Below are 18,784 nucleotides of genomic sequence, written 5' to 3' on the forward strand. Positions count from 1 at the left end.
ATCACGTGGATGAGTTGAGACGAGCTCACTCCCTCAGGAATGGTGGCCTTTTTGGGAGTAGATTTGTAGGTGGAACGCTGAGCAGTCACTGTACCTACAGCTGTAAGTTTGAAAACTCAGTGCTTTGGTTTCCTTGATGTCTTGGAGACTGATGTGAGGGACAAAGGAAAGGCTGGGACACTTGGCTCTGTTCCACACCACATGAACAGAGATGGAATTTAAAGCCAAAGCCTATGATTTTCCCACTGTACCACACTGCCCCTATGTATGTATGGTTTTTAAAGGAATTATGCTATTTTAAACATAGTTTAAGTACATCTGAGTACTAATTTGCTCACAGATATTAAAAGTTCAAAAAATCATATATTTCTTTAACTTTTTGAATTAAATCACATCTTTCTCAGACACCAACCACAAAAATTGGAGGTAACTCCAAATCCATTTTGAGGATTTCCTTCCTCCTTTCATTGAATCATAGGAAACTTACAATTTCTAGAGTCCAGAAAATTAAAGAAAGGGCTTCTGATCTTCAGTCTGTTATAACCTTTGCAGAGAAGCTCATTGCTTAAGTGTATATTGTTATTCAAAGAATGATGGCTGTAGTCCACATCCCTTTCAGCCACCAGGACTGTGACTGTGGCTCTAGAAGGCATGGCACTTGCCGTGTGTCTGTGACATCCATAGACCATCACAAGCCAACTTCTCCCAGGTAGTTTTTGGGCAGAGGATATACGCCTCTCTGCCTCTCACAGCATGTCAACCTAGGGTCTTCCAGCCTCGAGAAATCTTGTTCCTATAGGTCCAGCTGCTTCTCTGTCCTTTATCTTTTGGAGCCTTCCCCTTCTTGAACAATCTGTGCTTCCGTGTTCAAAAACAAGGGTCGCCCTTCTTCCTTGGGGTAGGAAGTCAAAACTACCTTTGAATAAATAATGTTGCCATATATATTTATAAAGCACTAGAAAGGTAAATATGTAATCACAGCTGAGTTTTTGTTTCAGTATAGTCTGGGATTTGGTATACCATCTCTGAGCTTACATTGAGTGATATTGGATAGAAAGAGGAAGCAGGTTGAGTGATAACAGGAGGATGGACCAAGATGACCTCTTCTCCCAGAGCAAAAATTCTTGGGCCAATGTGGACCTGCTGGCCAGTCCAGAATGTGGCAAGTCATTTTGGGCATATTGTGGCCCAGAGTTTTGTTCCTAGGGAGACAGTGAAGTAGAATGGGCTTATCACAGGTCCCACACTCAGAGCTAGGTTAGGACTGTAGTTTGCCACAAATCAGCTGTGAGAACCTAGGAAAGAAATTTAATCTCATGGAAACACGGTTCTCTCATATATAAAATGGTAATAATGGTGGTAACCAAGATAAAAGAAATCATCAGTGCATTCAGAAAATGAGATCTTGTGTAGAGTGGATGGTCCAGCTCATATGTCACTCTTTATATTGGACGTATTAGAAAATGCACTGAGCTAGTACTTCATAGATTTTTGTCCCAGCTCTGATATTACCTGATTTTATGACCTTGGACTAGTGACTTGATTTCTATAAATCTCGGTTCTCCCATCTATGAAATAGGGCAAACAATAGCACACACTTCAACATATTTCAAGAGAATAAAATGAGATTATAACATGAACAGCATTTAGTGCAATGCCTGGCACATAAGTCTGCAACAAATCTTAGCTATTATTATTCTCTGAGTCTTTATTTCTTTCCATTCAGATTTTAAGTATTCAGTCATAACAATGAAAGTGGGACTTAACCTCTTGGGGTCTTAGAATCTTGAACTAAAGGATGGTCTCTAAGGAGGACGCTTCCAACTTGAATACTTGGTTTCATTTATAAAATAATAATAATAATACACCAAACTACCTGAAATAAATGGAATTTTGCAATTAGCCACTTACTGTCACTGAACCTGGTAATGAAGGAATTGGGGTTTTTGTTTTCCTTCCATCATTTTTGTCTTTTATTGTACACCATAATGGATGTTGTCATTTACTCTCAGGTAACTACGCAGAGTGACATAAGCTAATTACATACTTTGTAACCTCAAATCAGCAGAATCTCACAATGTATCATGATAATGCCCCTGTATTTCACTAAGGGAATGGGCTGTTGAAATACCAGGTTAATTATGCATGCATTTAATAGAATCATGGCACGAAGCGACAGGTGGGGGAATTGGGGAGAGAGAAGATGTGGAGTCAGCTACTGTGGTCCCAAGTACTTAAGACTACATAGTTGTCATCTGCTGCCTGAGTGGGTATTTTGGTTGCATTTACCTGTATAATTATAAAAAGCCCTTACCTTTGCAAAGCAATTCACACTATATGAAATACATTCATGGATATTGTCTCAATAGAGTCACCAATCACCTTAGAAATTATTAGGTGAAGGAATATTGCCTTCATTTTTTACAAATGAGGAAACTGAGGTTCAGAAAGATGTAAATCTTACTCTTAGTTACAAAGCTATTATTTAGCAGAATCAGGACTCAAACTCAAGTCCTTGGACTCTGAATTCAGTGGTCTGTCCATGACCACATCACCCAGACTAGAATTTTTAAATATAAGAAGCAATGGAAATCCATGCTTCATTCATTCCAGGCCATCTGGGCATTATCTCTTCCACATATGTGAATTTTCCCTCTATAACACGTATTAAAACCTTTTATTATTTTAATCACCTTAAATAATTTCTAAATTTCATTTTTCACTTCCCTATAGTCTTAAACAGAGTTCATGAATCACAAGTCACCATCTTTGCTTTCCAAGGACATCATTAGGAGCATTAGTTGTGTGAATCTGTCATGCTCTCGGGGGACAGTAAATAGTTTTAGAAGAACGTGTTCCTAAACTAAAGGGATCCAAGTTGTTGTCCTTTCTAATCCCTTGCCTTGGTTCTTGTGGTTTCTTATTTTTCTCTCACTGTCTGTTGTTCTTTCTTGCTGCTGTTAGTCTGTCAGCCCCTTGCATTGTTGTATTTTATCTTATAATTTACCCAGGGACCAGATATTCAAGTGTGTAAAAGAATTGAATGCAAACAGAGAATCAATTATTGCAGACCATAGAATCTCCTCATGGATAAAACTTGCAACTTTAATTCTCTTTTGACTGTCTGGAGTCCCCTTTGTTCATACTCTGAATCTCAACTATGTCCTTAATAGCTGAGGTCACTGAGTGAGGGATCTTTGAATAAGTTACGTGCTATTTTTTATTATAATGCCATAACCTACAAAGTAAGGAAACTGTTTATTGGTCAGCTGAGGTGGCAGCAGAAGATTAATGACTGTCTTGTAATAAATAGCAGGTATAATGAGCCTGTTTTTCATTAGCCTGTGCCCGCACACACGCACGCACATACAGACTTGGCTAAAATCTTGCAAGGGAGAGAGTAAAGGTCTGAAAAATATTCACTGAGAATCCTATGTGCTGGTTACTTTATGTAGAGACTATTTCATTAATTTTCACAATACCTCTTTGAAATAAGTGTTATAATTCCTGTTTTATAGATGAAGAAACTAGAGGTTAAAGAAAGGAATAACTTGCCAGGCCCCCTCCTGACTTCACAGAAGATCTGGGCTGAGATGCTGCTGCCTTGCCCCATCCCTCCCTCCATAATTTATTTGAAGGTTCATATCCTAAACAATCAGTGCCTCTAGATTTCCTCCTAGAAGAGATGGAATTCAGAAGAGCAGGGCGTTTCCTCGGGGATAAAGCTCTTTGCTGCACTTGGTGAGCAGTTGCCATTTTGTTGGTTCATAGAGCTAAACAGTGGCAAGAGGTAGAGTTTGAGCCCTGGCTGACTGCAAAGCCATTTATTTATTGCCTCATGCTGCCTGCCTGTACTGTATCCCACATTATCCTCGTGAGGAAGAATGCAAGGCTGCTCCAAATGCCTTTGTTTTCAGGGAGTGAGTGTTTACAGTTTCACCTGAAGGATAGTCGTGTGTACTCCCTCCTCTGAGAGATGATAAATTGCAAATGTGTGCATCTAGTAGTAATCTTGAGTTTCAGCAACTGCTCTCAGGAGGGAAAAAGAAAAAAGTTGCTGTTGAGTTCATTCCGACTCATGGCAATTCCATGTGTGTCACAGTAGAACTGTGCTCCATAGGGTTTTTAATGGCTGACTGTTTGAAAGTAGATCACCAGGCCTTTCTTCTGAGGCACCTCTGGGTGGGCTGGAACCTCCAGCCTTTCGGTTAATCATTTGTATCACCCAGGGACTCCTGTCAGGAGGAAGGGAACATAGAAGTGTGGTTCTCCTCACCCAACAGATGTTAATAATTTTGTCACTAGCAATAAGCTGGAGATGGGTTTGTTTGATGGAAATGAGTGGGGGTGGTGGTTTGGTCCTGGCCCTGCCTTAAAGCAGCAACTCCCTCTGAGGACTGCTCACACCTGATGGAGCTGCTGGTGGGTCCTTGACAGCAGGGCTCAGCCCTGCCTGTGCTGCCCTGGCAGAAGTGGGACTGCAGATCTTTCACCAACAAAATGATGACCACTAACCAAGTACAGGGAAGAGCTTTATCCCTGAGGGAATGCCCTGCTCTTCTGAATTCCATCTCTTCTGGGAGGAAATCTAGAGGCACTGACTGTCTAGGATATGTCCCTTTAAATGAATTATGGAGGGAGGGATGGGACAGGGCAGCGGCATCTCAGCCTAAGTCTTCTGTGAGGCCCGGAGGGGCACCTGGCAGTGCAGATTGAAATCCGGGCTTAAGAAGAGGTGTTGATTATAAGCCACTGAAGGCAAAAGAGCAATGCCAATTTGTTCAATGATAGATTGTCAAACACTACAATGAATGCACAAGCAACAGAACACAAAATAAATAATTGGGACCTCACTGAAGTTTAATACTTACGTTCATCAGAAGACTTTATCAAAAGAGTAAGGAGACAGCCTACAGACTGGAAAAAATCTTTGAGAAAAATACAACTGATAAGGGTCTCATATCCAAAAAAATAGAAAACTTTTATAACTTAACAACAAAAAAACAAATAACCCAGTCAAAAACTTGGCAAAGGACATGGACACTTTAGTACAGAGAATATTCAAATAACCAATAGACACACGAAAAGATGCTCAACGTCATTAGCCATTAGAGAAATGCAAATCAAAACCACAATGAGATACCATTTCACTCACACTAGGATGGCTAAGATTAAAAAAAAAAAAGGAAATCAAGTGTTGGAGGAGATGTGGAGAAATTAAAAACTCTTTCATTGCTGATGGGAATGCAGAGTGGCACAGCCCTTGTGGAAAACACTCTGGCAGTTCTTCAAAAAACTAGAGGTAGAACTGCCATCCCATCAAAAGTCATCACGGTCGAGTTAATTCCAACTCATAGTGACCTTATGGGACAGGGTAGAACTGCTCCATAGGGTTTCCAAGGAGAGGCTGGTGAATTCCAACCGCCCACCTTTTGGTTAGCAGCCAAATGCTTAACCACTGCACCACCAGGGCTCCAGAGCTGCCATACGACCCAGCAATTCCACTACTAGGTATATAGCCTAGGGATCTAATAGAAGTGAAATGAACAGACATATGCACACCTATGTCCACTGTAGCACTATTTACAATAGCAAAAAGATGGAAACATCCTAAGTGCCCAGCAATGAATGAATGGATAAGTAAAACGTGGTACATACATACAGTGGAATACTACTCAGCGATGAAGAAAAATGAGTTTCCAAAACATCTTACAATGTGGATGAACCTGGAGGATATTATGCTGAGTGAAATAAGTCACTCACGAAAAACAAACAAAAACAAATATTGTATATTGTCATTTTTATGAAATGATATGAATAGGTAAATACACAGAAACTAATGTTCATTTTGCAAAGAATGGAAATTCTAGAACCTTGATTGTGTTCACGAGGAACCTGTACATAGATCAAGAGGCAGTTGTTCGGACAGAGCAGGGGGATACTGCATGGTTTAAAGTCAGGAAAGGTGTGCATCAGGGTTGTATCGTTTCACCATACCTATTCAATCTGTATACTGAGCAAATAATCTGAGAAACATCAGGATTGGAGAAAGATTGATTAACAACCTGTATTATGCAGATGACACAACCTTGCTTGCTGAAAGTGAAGAGGACTTGAAGCACTTACTGATGAAGATCAAAGACCACAGCCTTAAGTATGGATTACACCTCAACATAAAGAAAACAAAAATCCTCACAACTGGACCAATAAGCAACATCATGATAAACGGAGAAAAGATTGTTGTTGTCAAGGATTTCATTTTGCTTGGATCCACAATCAACACCCATGGAAACAGAAGTCAGGAAATCAAAAGATGCATTACATTGGACAAATCTGCTGCAAAATCCTCTTTAAAGAGTTGAAAAGCAAAGATGTCACCTTGAAGACTGAGGTGTGCCTGACTCAAGCCATGGTGTTTTCAATCGCATCATATGCATGCAAAACCTGGGCAATGAATAAGGAAGACCGAAGAAGAATTGACACCTTTGAATTGTGGTGTTAGTGAAGAATATTGAATATACCATGGACTGCCAAAAGAACAAACAAATCTGTCTTGGAAGAAGTACAATCAGAATGCTCCTTAGAAGCAAGTATGGTGACACTATGTCTTATGTACTTTAGACATGTTGCCAGGAGGGGTCAGTCCCTGGAGAAAGACATCATGCTTCGAAAAGTACAGGCTGAGCGAAAAACAGGAAGACCCTCAAAGAGCTGGATTGGCACAGTGGCTGCAATAGTGGGCTCAAGCATAGCAATGGTTGTGAGTAAGGCACAGGACCAGGCAGTGTTTAGTTCTGTAGTACATAGAGTTGCTATGAGTTGGAACAGACTTAATGGCACCTAACAATGACATCAATAGTATTTATTAGCGGTTACCAGAGGTGACGGATGTGGGGAGAGGGAGAAATACTCTCTAGGTAGTAGTCATTTTTTGTTTATAGAAATGGGAAAGGGCACAAAGATGGGTGAAGTTTGCACAGCATGACTGATATAACTGATGTCAATAAGCTGTACATAGGGAAAAAGGATGAATGAGTAAATGTTAGGATGTGTATGGTTTTGCAACAATAACAACAACCAAAATAATAAAAAAGGGGGGGCAGTTACAGGTGCTGATACTAATTAGATGGAACCAATCACCCCATAGGATTAGTTCTCTTGGGTTGGAGGCTTAGGGCCTTGGTCTTGTAGGACAATTCAGTCAACCATCATAATACAGTTCTTAAAGTTTCTGTTGTACTTCCCAGTATGATGAGTAGTGTCTGGGGGTCTTACAAAGCTTAAGAGTGGCCAACTAGGGTAGAATTATTGATCTTTAGACATCTGGAGCAAAAGAAAAAGAAGGAAACTCAAGAATCAAAAAGGAATTGAACTACAGAACTAATTGTCTCCATGAACCACTAACTGCCTCCTCCACCTTGAGAACAGAAGGACTAGATGGTGCCCCGCTGCTACTATTGAATGTTCTGATCAGGAGCACAATAGATGAATCCTGACAAAAAAGGGAGAAAAATGTGGAACAGAACTTCAAATTCTTAAAAATTCCAGACTTACTGGACCTATTGAGGCTGGAGGAGTCCCTGAGACTATGGCCTTGAGTTGCTCTTCCTGCTTCAACATTAGACTGACTAGAAGCCAACTAAAAGCTGAGCATGGAGTAAGAAGCAGTACTGGACAAATGGAGAAGCCAAACACAGTCCCCTTTTCACTGCAGGCTAAGCTGTAGGAACAAAGCAAATTGTGATGTCAAATCAAATTTGTAGTTTTGACTATATTTTAAGGAGCCCTGGTGGCTCGGTGGTTAAAGTGCTCAACTGCTAACCTAAATGTCAGTCAGCAGTTCAAAACCACCAACAGCTCCTCAGGAAATAGACGTGGCAGCCTGCTTCCTTAAAGGTTCACAGCCTTGGAAACCGTATGGGGTCCTAAGTGTCAGAATAGACTGGTCAGTGGGTTTACCACTTTTAAATACCTTGTGAACTTCACTACTCAGTAAAAATTATCATGTTATATTTTAGATTAAGAACATAATAAAGTCATTGAAGGGAAGGAGCTTGTATGATTCATTTGTGTATCTGTATCATTTATCAAAAATGTTCCTTAAGTTATTACACCATTGAGAGAATGTCCCTCAGGACTTCAGTTTCTCCAGGCAGCCCCCAGCATCCAGACCCCCATATTTCTCACATTCCTCCACAACCCACCTATTTCTTGTTCTGCTAAGCTGTTCTTCCTCTGCTTTTGAACCGATTAATTAATGGCCCAATCGTTTTCATTTTTTGAACGTCTACTCTATGCAAGAAACTTTGAGGGATGAGAATAATAGCAATTGTGCAGCAATTTAGACATTACAAAGTGCTTTCACATACATTGCCTAATTTAATCCTTACAGCAACTTTGGGGGAAAGTACACTTTTATTATCATTAGGCATATTTTACAGCTGAATAAATGAAAACTCATAAAGCTTAATTTCTCTGCCAAAAAACACATTGTTAGTATGATGTAGAATCAGGATTTTAAACTTAATCTTCTGACTCCAGATCCTGCATTCTGTAAACCTTATAGAAAATATGACTTCTTATCAAGGGTAGCATTTTATTTAGTTTGAAAATTAAAACATACATAAGGTCAAAGGACAATGACAAATACATCCTAATGCATAAAAGCTTTGGGCCAGGAAGGAAAGAAGCCTGGGTTTAATTCTGGATGTGACACTAACTACTGGGTGAACTTTGACAGGTCACTTCCCTTCTTGGGGCCTCGGTAACCAAAAATGTCTCTTTCTGATCAATCATTCCACAAGTTGGCCCCTTCTTAATATTTAATAGGTTTACGTGCTGCTTCTAAAAAATTCACAAATCTATGATCAACAAAGGCTTCTATGATCCAAAGTAGGTCCTTTTGAAACCAACCCTGGTTGGGGCTGAGATAAACAGAATTAAGTGCAGCATAATGAACAGAAACAAACAGAGAAGTGGGAGAATAGACAAGATGCCTGGAGAAAAAAATATATATATATATGTACGTGCGTATATGTGCATGCATACATATCTATGTGAGTGTATTGTGTGTGTGTGTTGGTATGTATGTGTATGTGCATGGGTATATGTGTATATATGCATGTATGTATGTGTGTGTGTGTGCGTGTGTGTATGTGTATATATGCATGTATGTATGTGTATGTGCAGGGGTATGTATGTGTATATATGCATGTATGTATGTGTGTATGTGTATATATGCATGTATGTATGTGTGTGTGCATGGGTATGTATGTGTATATATGCATGTATGTCTGTGTGTGTGCATGTGTGTATATGTGTATGTGCATGGGTATGTGTATATTTGTATATGTACGTGTGTGTGTTAGCGGTGTCATAGAAGTCTTTCTCTCACTACTAGGGACTATGGCCATGATGAGTGGTTGTGGGGGCAGCTTACATCCAAAATCTCTTTGGGTATTATCAGCAATGCAAATCCACCTGGGTAGCAGACAGAGAGAGCTCTAAAAGCTGAAATTTTAAGTATGTGGGGCCTCCAGGAAGACAACTTTTTTAATTAAATGATCACCCCTTCCCACTCTCACTTTCTTTCTTTCACTGAATCAACTCAGCTGACTCAGCTCAGGGCATCTGAACTCCAGCCCGTGGCCAGAGAGTATCAAGCCAATTCTGAGGCCCCAGGGAAAGAGCTGAGCTAAGGCGCACCAGGTAATGGAGCCAGCCTCAGAAGTTAGATTTGGGGTAGGGCCTCAGTCCTACAAGGAAATAGAGGGACAGGCAGGGAGCCAGGGCTGAGTCAGACTTTGGCCGGGCCTGTGAGTGCAGGCGAGAGGTAGTCTGAGGTATGGTGGGCACACTGGTACTCGCTCTCCTGGGCACACCTGAGTAATCACACACTCAACTGCTGCAAGGGTGGGGCTGAAAATCCTCTCTGCCCCAGTGGGCACTGGTGCAGGAAGAGGTTGAGACCCCTGTTGAGGCAAGGACTGGCATGATTCCTAGTGTCGATAAAATCTCTAGGAGGTACTTTGTGTCACAATATTTATATGCGGGCAGGAAGAGACTTGAAAGTAATACGGAAAGACCCTAGACTTGGACTGTAGGAGCCCAGACAAGGTGAAGACTTACAGGACCGTGAGGAATAAGTGAGATTGCGGCTGAGGGCCGGGGCTGGGCAAGCAGGGCTTTGTGGGGGAGATGGGACATGAGCTAGGTCTCAAGGTCACCACATTATCTAAGTAGAAGTCTGTTTAACAAAGTTTCCAGCTCAGGATAGCCAAATGGAGTCATATCTCACGTCTGCCTGGAGATTTGCCATGTTTCACCTACATAACCTCATTGCCTTCTCCCAAAGACCCAGTGAGGATGGACAGGGGTCATTATCCTCGTTGTATAGGCAACAAACCAGAGTCTCAGAGAGGTTATGTGACAAGATGGCACAGCTGGTTAGGAGAAGAGCCCAGGATCTAGCTCAGAATTTTCTTCTGCTGCGCTAAAGAGAAAAACTTATGAATCCTTTGCCAAACTGATAATATAGACACATTCCCTTTTTTAACCTCTAACCCCATCTAAGTGCCATTGTTTGCTTTTCTTTTAGGTGCGTCTTTAAGGGTGTAGTTTAGCATGGAGATGCCATGATGTACTAAATATGGAAATGCCAAGAGTCCATGATAAGAACACTCTGCCAGGCTGTACAGGAAGCATGTGCAGCTAGGTGTGACTTTCCACTCTAAAGGGCGGGATCCAGGGCTTCCCGTTGAGGCAGGCATCCTGGTGATGTGCCATAGCTCCTGTGAAAGAAAGGTCCTGGCTCTCTGTCCCTCCCACGTCCCCCTCCGAAGTTCTTGCTCTCTGTCTCATGCTCTCACTTTCGCTTCCTATCTCGTGGTGGGACAGCATCGGCGAGGATGATGGAGGAGACCCTATAAGCCAGACCCAAGTGCTGGAAGGATCTATTGTGTGTGTGTGTGCATGCTCATGTGCATGGCGGGGTGAAGGGTGAAGGAGTGCCTGGGACCAGTTTCCGTACCAGAGGAAGTGAAGAAAACCAACCAGAAAGAAGGCGTTGCCATCAAAGATGTCAGTGGTGGCAGGTTCACCAGAGAAAGCTCTAGCAGCTAGGGTGGGAACTGATTTAGCGAAACTAGGGCTCCCTTCCCCACAGAGGGGGTAGGAGACAAGCAAGATAGAACTATCATGCACAGAGAAAGTAGGATCTTTAGAGTTTCAGGCAAAGAACCGAGGCCAAGAAACAGAGTAAGTGCTCTCTGTCTGTCCCACTGCCTTGTGTTTCTCCCCTTTCTGAAAAAGCCTGCCTGGATAGTGGGTGCAGAGCAGCGGAGGTGGACGTTCAGCTTTGGGAAAGCATTGGTCTCAGGACCCGGGAAAGGACCCTGTGACCCCTTTTGTGGGTAGCGGGCAGAGAGTTAGGAGTTTATGCTCCATTATATTTCTCTGCCAGAATTCATTGTCCAGGCACAAGGCCCCAGGACTCTGCTTCCTTCCCTTCTTCTTATCAAGAAGTGTCTTTAACTTGCTGCACGTTGACATGGGCGGATACTGCAACTTAACGGAAATGATAGTGATTCTAGAGTTTGACAAATTTGCCTTGAAAACCTCTTTCCCTTAAGAGCTTTTCGATCTTGGACAGGTTTTACAACTTTATAAGCCTCAGTTTTTCTCACCTATGAAATGGAGTTAATACCCATTTTTAGGAGCTTTTAAACAATAGAATTAGTGTATATACTATGTCCCTAGCATAGTAGACTTTCACCTGAAATAGCCATTATATATTTATAGAGAACTTCCTGTATGCCAGAAACTAATCTAGACACTGGAAATACAATAAAGAATGAGCTAAAAAAAAACCTGCAAAGGCACACTCATACCCCAAAAGATAGATACAGAACAGACAACAACAAGAAAATGTGATGTAATGTGGGTGTATTGACAAATGCTTGAAAAAAGAAGGAAGATAAGAGAGAGAGGTGACGGGGTGGGGGTATTTTTAATAGAGTTGTCAAGAAAGGCCTCTTTTAGGACATGCTTGATCAGAGAAGGAAGTGGGCGTGCTAGTTATGTGAGCATTAGGGAGAAGAGTGTCCTAGGCAGAGGACGAGCAAGCACAGTCAACATGAGGTGGGATGAGGGTGGTGTAATTAAAGAACGACAAGATGGAGTGAGTAGGAAGGAGAGAGTTGAGAAAGGAGGTCAGAGAGGTAAATAGGTACTAGTTCAGGTGGGACCTTATAGGCTATGGAAAGGAGTGTCGATTTTATACCTAGAGTGATGGTTAATAAGAGTTTTGAGCAGGCAAGGGGTGTAATCTGAGTGGCACTTTTGAAACGTGCTGTATGTAGAGTAGATTGCAAGGAGAGAAAAGGAGGGATGAGGTGTGGTTAGGATGTTATATTCATAATACAGATAATAGATAATGTAGTGAGGATTCAAGTGGTACTGATAAAGATGGGAACACTAGCTAAATTTAGGAGGTCTTGTTGATAGTTTAGACACTGGTATTGTGGGAAAGAGAGAGAGAGAGAAAAAAGAATGACTAAGATTTTTACCTGGGTGCCTAGTGCCATTTACGTAAATTGGGAAGATTGGATGAAGATTAAGTTTGGGGGAAGGAAAAGAAGATCTCTGCTTTAGACGTTAAATTTTAGATGGCCGATATGCCAAATTTGGAGATGTCAAATTAAGACTTAGATATATACGCCTGAATCAAGAGCTATATCAAGGTGAGAGGTATAAGTTTGTAAGTTGTTGGTATCCAGGTGGTACTTAGAGTTATAGTTCTAGATAAGATCACCTAGGGAGTGAGTATAAATAGAGGAGAGATTTGAATACAGAGCCTTGAGTTCAGAAGGGGAGGAGGAATCAGGGAAGAAAACAGGAAAGTAGCTTCCAGTGAGGTGAAAGGATGGCTAGGAACGTGGCAGCCAGCTGAAACAAGCCTCTCAAGGAGGTGGTGCTCAATGTGTCAAATGTCACTGTGAATCAAGCCAGCTGGTGACAGAGAATTTTTTTTTTTTTTTTATTTGGTTGGAGGTTGCTTGTTTGTGACAGAATAGATGCAGAGATACACAGGGGAAGACAGTGGGTCATCTACAACCATTGCTGCCAGCAGTCACCAGAAACTAGGAAGAGAGGCCCATGGAAGGAATTAACACATCCAAGATACTGATTTGGACTTTTAGACTCCAAAACTCATAAAATACATTTCTGTTCTTTAAAGCCACCCACTTGTGATGTTTCTGTCATGGTGGCACTGGGTAACTAAGGCAATGGAAGTTTTGAAGGAAAAAGGAAGAGAAGTGGTCCAGGGGAACACCTACACCATCTCTAGCTTAGTCTTACACAGAATGTGGAAAAGAATAAAAAGTCACCACCTGCATGGGGACGCAGTGATCTTAAGGGAGAGCCATGTTTCAATTAGAGAAAGAAGATGAAAGGAATGCTCAGACAAGTAATTAGGGATATAGGCTATTTTGCTGTTGCCCACGTGTTTGCCAGAGCAGAGTAGAAAGGCTTATTGGGACAGAGAGGGTGTATCAGATTGGACTAGGGGATGTATATGAATAAGGAGTTATAGTATATGGGTGATGATGGATGACTAGGAAGGCTTGGACTTTAGATTTTGAGTAAGTGTAAACGGAAATAAGGGGCTAGCTCTTGGTCTTTTTGGCACTTTGGGTAATTATTTATAATGATAGCAACCTTCTTGGAACTAGAACTTTAAATTGTTTGTAGTAATAAGAGGAGTCGTGTCCGGGTAGGAGGTAAAAAGGACTTACCCTGAGTATGCAGAGCTCTAAGTACAAGTGAATGTGGACTTACTGCTAGGAAAGGGGCAGGCATATGAAGATAAAGTAAGGTTCCTGAGTTATCCTTTAAAGACTTAGATGGAGATATTGTGGCTGGAGGAGGAGCTTTCCTAAGCTCATAACTTTCCTAAGATCATAAGGAATCCTGGTGGACCTAGGTGTACAACAAACAGTTATTTTTATCCCAATTTTGGATGTAACTTATTCAGTGTGGAGGACTTTGAGGTCATTTTGGTTGCTTGTGAATCCTGGTTGCCCAGTTTGGGCCTCCTTGTGAAAGGCAGAAATTCTTGCTGTATCTAATCGAAAGAACCAAAGCCTGTGCCTGGAGCACCTTGGGTGCCTTATGCCCCACTGTGGTCAAGAATGTATGCATTCTGGCTTGGAGAAGTAGCAGGCCTTTTCCTCTTGACACAGTTGGATAGAATAGATTGAGATCAGTTTAAGACAGTTCAAGTACCATCATAGAGAAGACTGGTCTATAATAACTGGCGAGAGTGTAGCATAAGCAGCAGCAGCAGTGGTGCTGTCCATGGTTTTGATGGCAGACAGGGAGGAGTACTAGACTATGCCTGTGGGAAGCTGGGTATAGTCTTACCCTGTTACCCTGGGCCAGAGCTTAATGATTCTCTGAAGATCTCAGGGAACAGGGTCAGAGAAACATGGCGCTCAAAACTCCCTGATAGCATGAGCCTGGTTGGGATATCTTTCTATGAATTAGGAAATACAACTGACTCTGACTGAAGTGAGGAGATATCAGAGGCTCAAAGGATGCAGCAATCAGGTGATGCAATTCAGGGATATGGAAATGTAAATAGAGGATTATTTGGTGATTCTAGGCTGCTAGTGTTGAAGAAATGTTTTGATGTGTCTCTGAACTGGAGGTACAGTGAGTCTCAGCCCCACTGCAGTATCTTCCTGGCTTGGATTCAGAAGCATAAGCTGGAACCAGCTCTTACACAAGGGTCCAATCATGGGAGTTTTCTTCTAGAACTTGTATCTGGCTGAACTCCAAAGAAGAGCTACTGGAGCCTCTGAAATTCCAACTAGGGTTGAGCCTCCAGGACTCCAAGAAAGACCAAAGTAAATGGAAAGCACTGGACTTGGGAGAAGACTCTTAAACATGGCTAGATTTCTGCATTTCAGGTATGGACTCAGTCTTTGGGGATTCTTAGGAGGCTGAAAAGAGAATCTTGTAATGCAGGGACACAACTGGCCCAGGTTTAAGGGTGTGGTTGGAAGACTATGATCTGTGGCATTAGGAAGAACTAGATTCTGATAGCTGATTATAGTGTGGTTTTCAGGTTTATTCATCCCTCTGAACTTGTTTCCTTTCATGTAAATGGAGATAACAATGCAGTGTGCGAATACAGGACTATTGTGGAGCTTAAATGAAATGTAAAGCTTCTACTCCCTCTGTTTTACACGTGAGGAAAGATGTAATATGATAATTCTGGGATTTGAATCTAGGTTCAATCTGTGCTAAAACTTGTGTGTTTCTTTCCACTCTATCAGTGTTCGTGATCGTTACTGGGTCAAAATATCTTTGATAATGTGATTTAAACTATGGGTTCTTTCTCATATGTTCATGAACATATAAGTTGCAAAATAATTTGTAGGGGCACAATGGGCACTGGTTAAGAATCTCTGTGTAGGATAATAGCCTGTCTCACAATCACCAATGGTTTGTTCATTCATTGAAATATTTTGGGTACTTACTATAAGCCACATACTTGCTATGTACTTTTCATAGACTGTCTCACTGAATGTCATGGTGGGTGAACGGATCAGAGTCTGAATGTAAGTCAACATCCAGACATGAATTGAGTTAAGGAAAAATGGAAACAGGTATGGCCACAAGGACGGAAGTCTCTGGACAATGTTCTCACCTATGGAAAGACTTTGGTGGTACATCATGGGGGTGAAACTTAGTGTCAGAGAAAATGAGGCACTAGGCAGGATAACAAGGTAGGGCTCAGGGTCTAAGAAAATCTGGAGCTAAGGTGTTGGTCAGAATAATGAGACATTAGCCTAGAACTTGGCAAGAAGCTCAGTCGAGACCCCTGCCTTGTGAACAGATGCTTTCTCAAGAATTAGAGCAATAGTTCTCAACTTTTGCCACCCATTTAAATTATATGGGTAGCTTTAAAAAATTCCAGATCCCTCGTTGTAACCAAGATCAATTAATCCAAAATCTCCAAATGTGAGACGTACTATCAGTACTTTTTGAAGTTTCCCAGATCATTCCATTGTGTAGCTGAAATTGGGATCCACTGGCCTAAGGAAGGAGGAAGTTGTAGCAGGGTGGCTGAGAAGGTGGCTTGAAGTATGGGTATGGGGTAGGGAGTCAAGGTTGACCTTGAAATACAGACAAGCAGCGTTTATCTCTGAGACTGATCTAATCAACTGCTGTTAGTAAAAAATTAGCACTGTCTTCCTGTAATTATGGGACAAAATGTGAGCTCCTGATGGAGAAATATCAGACTTTCTGTGATTCACTTTCTGCCTACTGCTCCAGCCTCACCCTCTAAGCCTTTCTTGACTCCTCTTCCCCACACACACTTCATGCCTCAGCTGCGCAAAATTCTTCCTGTTCCCACTACATATCATGCTGTTTCAGACTTCTGTGCTGCTTCTCATGTTGCCTCTGTCTATAATCCCTTCCTTCTAAGTTGAATAGACTCCATGGAGAAGACTTCAGAATGAAGGAAATGTGCTTTACTGGTCAGATTTCAATATTAGTTCCACTGACTCACCTTCAGCACTAAGGGCAAAGCAGGAATTTGGGGTTATACACACCAACATTTGACCACTATCTCCTTTCTTTCTTTGAGAAGCATCTATTGAATGTCTACTATGTACCAGGCTCTGTCCTAGGATCTAGGTGTGCAAAGATAGAGAAATTCGTCTAAAATATCTTTTCCTCATCTTCTCTGTGATATCTTAGTTCAACGATTATACTCTTTTGCTCAAATTGTTGCACTAGCTTCCAAATATGACTTTCTACCTTCTTTCTTGCTCTCATTTAAGCCATTATCCATCCAAAGCCAGAATAATCCTGTTACAGTGTCACTCACTATCTTAAAACCATCTTATGGCTCATCCATTGCCCCCAGGATCAAGCCTTAATTCTTACAGGACTGAGAATGTCCTTCATGATTTGAACCGTGTATGCCTCTCCAGCCACATCTCTTCCCAGTCTATGCTCTCAGACCCATTTATACTCTGGCCAAGCCATAACCAATTACTCTCAGCTCATTAACAGAGCCATCTTCCCTCTCACCTCCAGATCATCACTCATGCTGTTTACTCTTCCTGGAATAATCTCCTCCCTGACTCTGCATTTTAAGTGCCTACTTATAACTCTCACTCCATTAAGAAAGTCGTCAAATGTGTCTTGTTCATCCTTGTATCTCCAGTGCCTAGCAGAGTGCAAACACACTAGTAGGAGAATAAGTTTTAATTAAATTAATAAAATTGTACATTAATAAATTACAACATGTAAAGTGTGCCATTCATTTGAAAAAGTTACTTCACTTCTCTAGGTCCCTCTTTCCTCATTGTGGAAACAAGACGGTAATACCTAGCTCACAGAGTTGTTATGAGATTTAAAATAAATTGCATTTGTAAAGCACCTGGGGATAGTACCAATCAGCCAGTCACACAGTAATTGTTCATCAAATGCTGATTCCCCACCTCATAAACCACTGGGAGCCAAGAGGTTATCTTCTGCCTTTGCATTATTTCTCTCTGTGCAATGGGAAAAAGTCCAGTGTTAAGAGTCACAGATCTGGATTCTAGCCATGTTGCTGAGCTCAGGCAAATCTCTGAAATCTTCATGCCTGAGACACTTTATGGGAGAATAACGGCACCCATGCTTCCTTTCTCAAAGGTAAGGTAGACGAAGATTGAAAATGCACTTGGGAACATTGAAAACGCTCAACCAGCATAAGGATTCATCACTTTGTTTAACTTTTTGGCCATTTGTATAATCTTGGAATCTGTGTTTTAATTAACCACATCTTTATTCTTTTTTCCACATTATTAATAAAAAAGGTAAATCCAACCTGGGGTTCTACCAGTGCGTTTGCCACTTAGCTGACTTGCATGCCTGCCATGTAGCATATCATCCCTGTTCAGCACTGTGGCCAGTTCACAATTTATTCGATTGTATTTGTTTTAAACAAAATTACAATCAGCTTCATTGAAACTCTGAAAGGTTTCATAATGGACATTCCATTAGAGTCTAAATATGTTTTATTTATTGCTATGCTCACATTGCTAATGAGGCTTTAGGAATGGTTCATTTGTCCAGCACCATGGAATAATAAGACACTGTAATTAATTTTTTTTTGCAAATAACTGAAGTTTACTGATTTGAGCAGCAAAACTTAAACACATACACTCACACACACATCATTTTGAGTTTTGAACTGAAATATTTATAAAATAGGTTACATACTTTCTTGTATACAGAATATGAATAACAATTTAGTTATTCATCTGTGATATCACAGGTGTCAATTATTCCATCCTATAAAACAGAAATACTCTTCGTAGCTATGGAACTGTGTTAGGCTGTGTTTCCCTGCAGTAAATGATCCTAGACATCCAATGATTTCTGAGTTTCCAATGGGATTTATTGCTCTTTTCTCATGACAAGCTGTTGGCAGTTTGGGGTGGTGGGATTATGGGCGATTTATTTTTTGTTTTCAACTTTTCTGACCTATTAAATAAAGAAGAGTCATTTATACACATTTCTCTGCTGTAAAATACCTATCCTACATGAAACAAATGCTGATAGAGATCGTGGTAACCTGTGCTGGGAAAATAGTGAAAGGAGCGATTATTTTGGGTAGTGGGACAGGGGAGCTGTGGAGAGAAGCACAGATCAGGAAGGGCTTCACTGAGGAAGTTGTATCTTGAAGTACGACAAATACGCTGATAGGATTAAAATA

This window comes from Trichechus manatus, unplaced genomic scaffold (assembly GCF_000243295.1).
Source record: "Trichechus manatus latirostris isolate Lorelei unplaced genomic scaffold, TriManLat1.0 scaffold00023, whole genome shotgun sequence".
In the NCBI taxonomy this organism is placed as follows: Eukaryota; Metazoa; Chordata; class Mammalia; order Sirenia; family Trichechidae; genus Trichechus; species Trichechus manatus.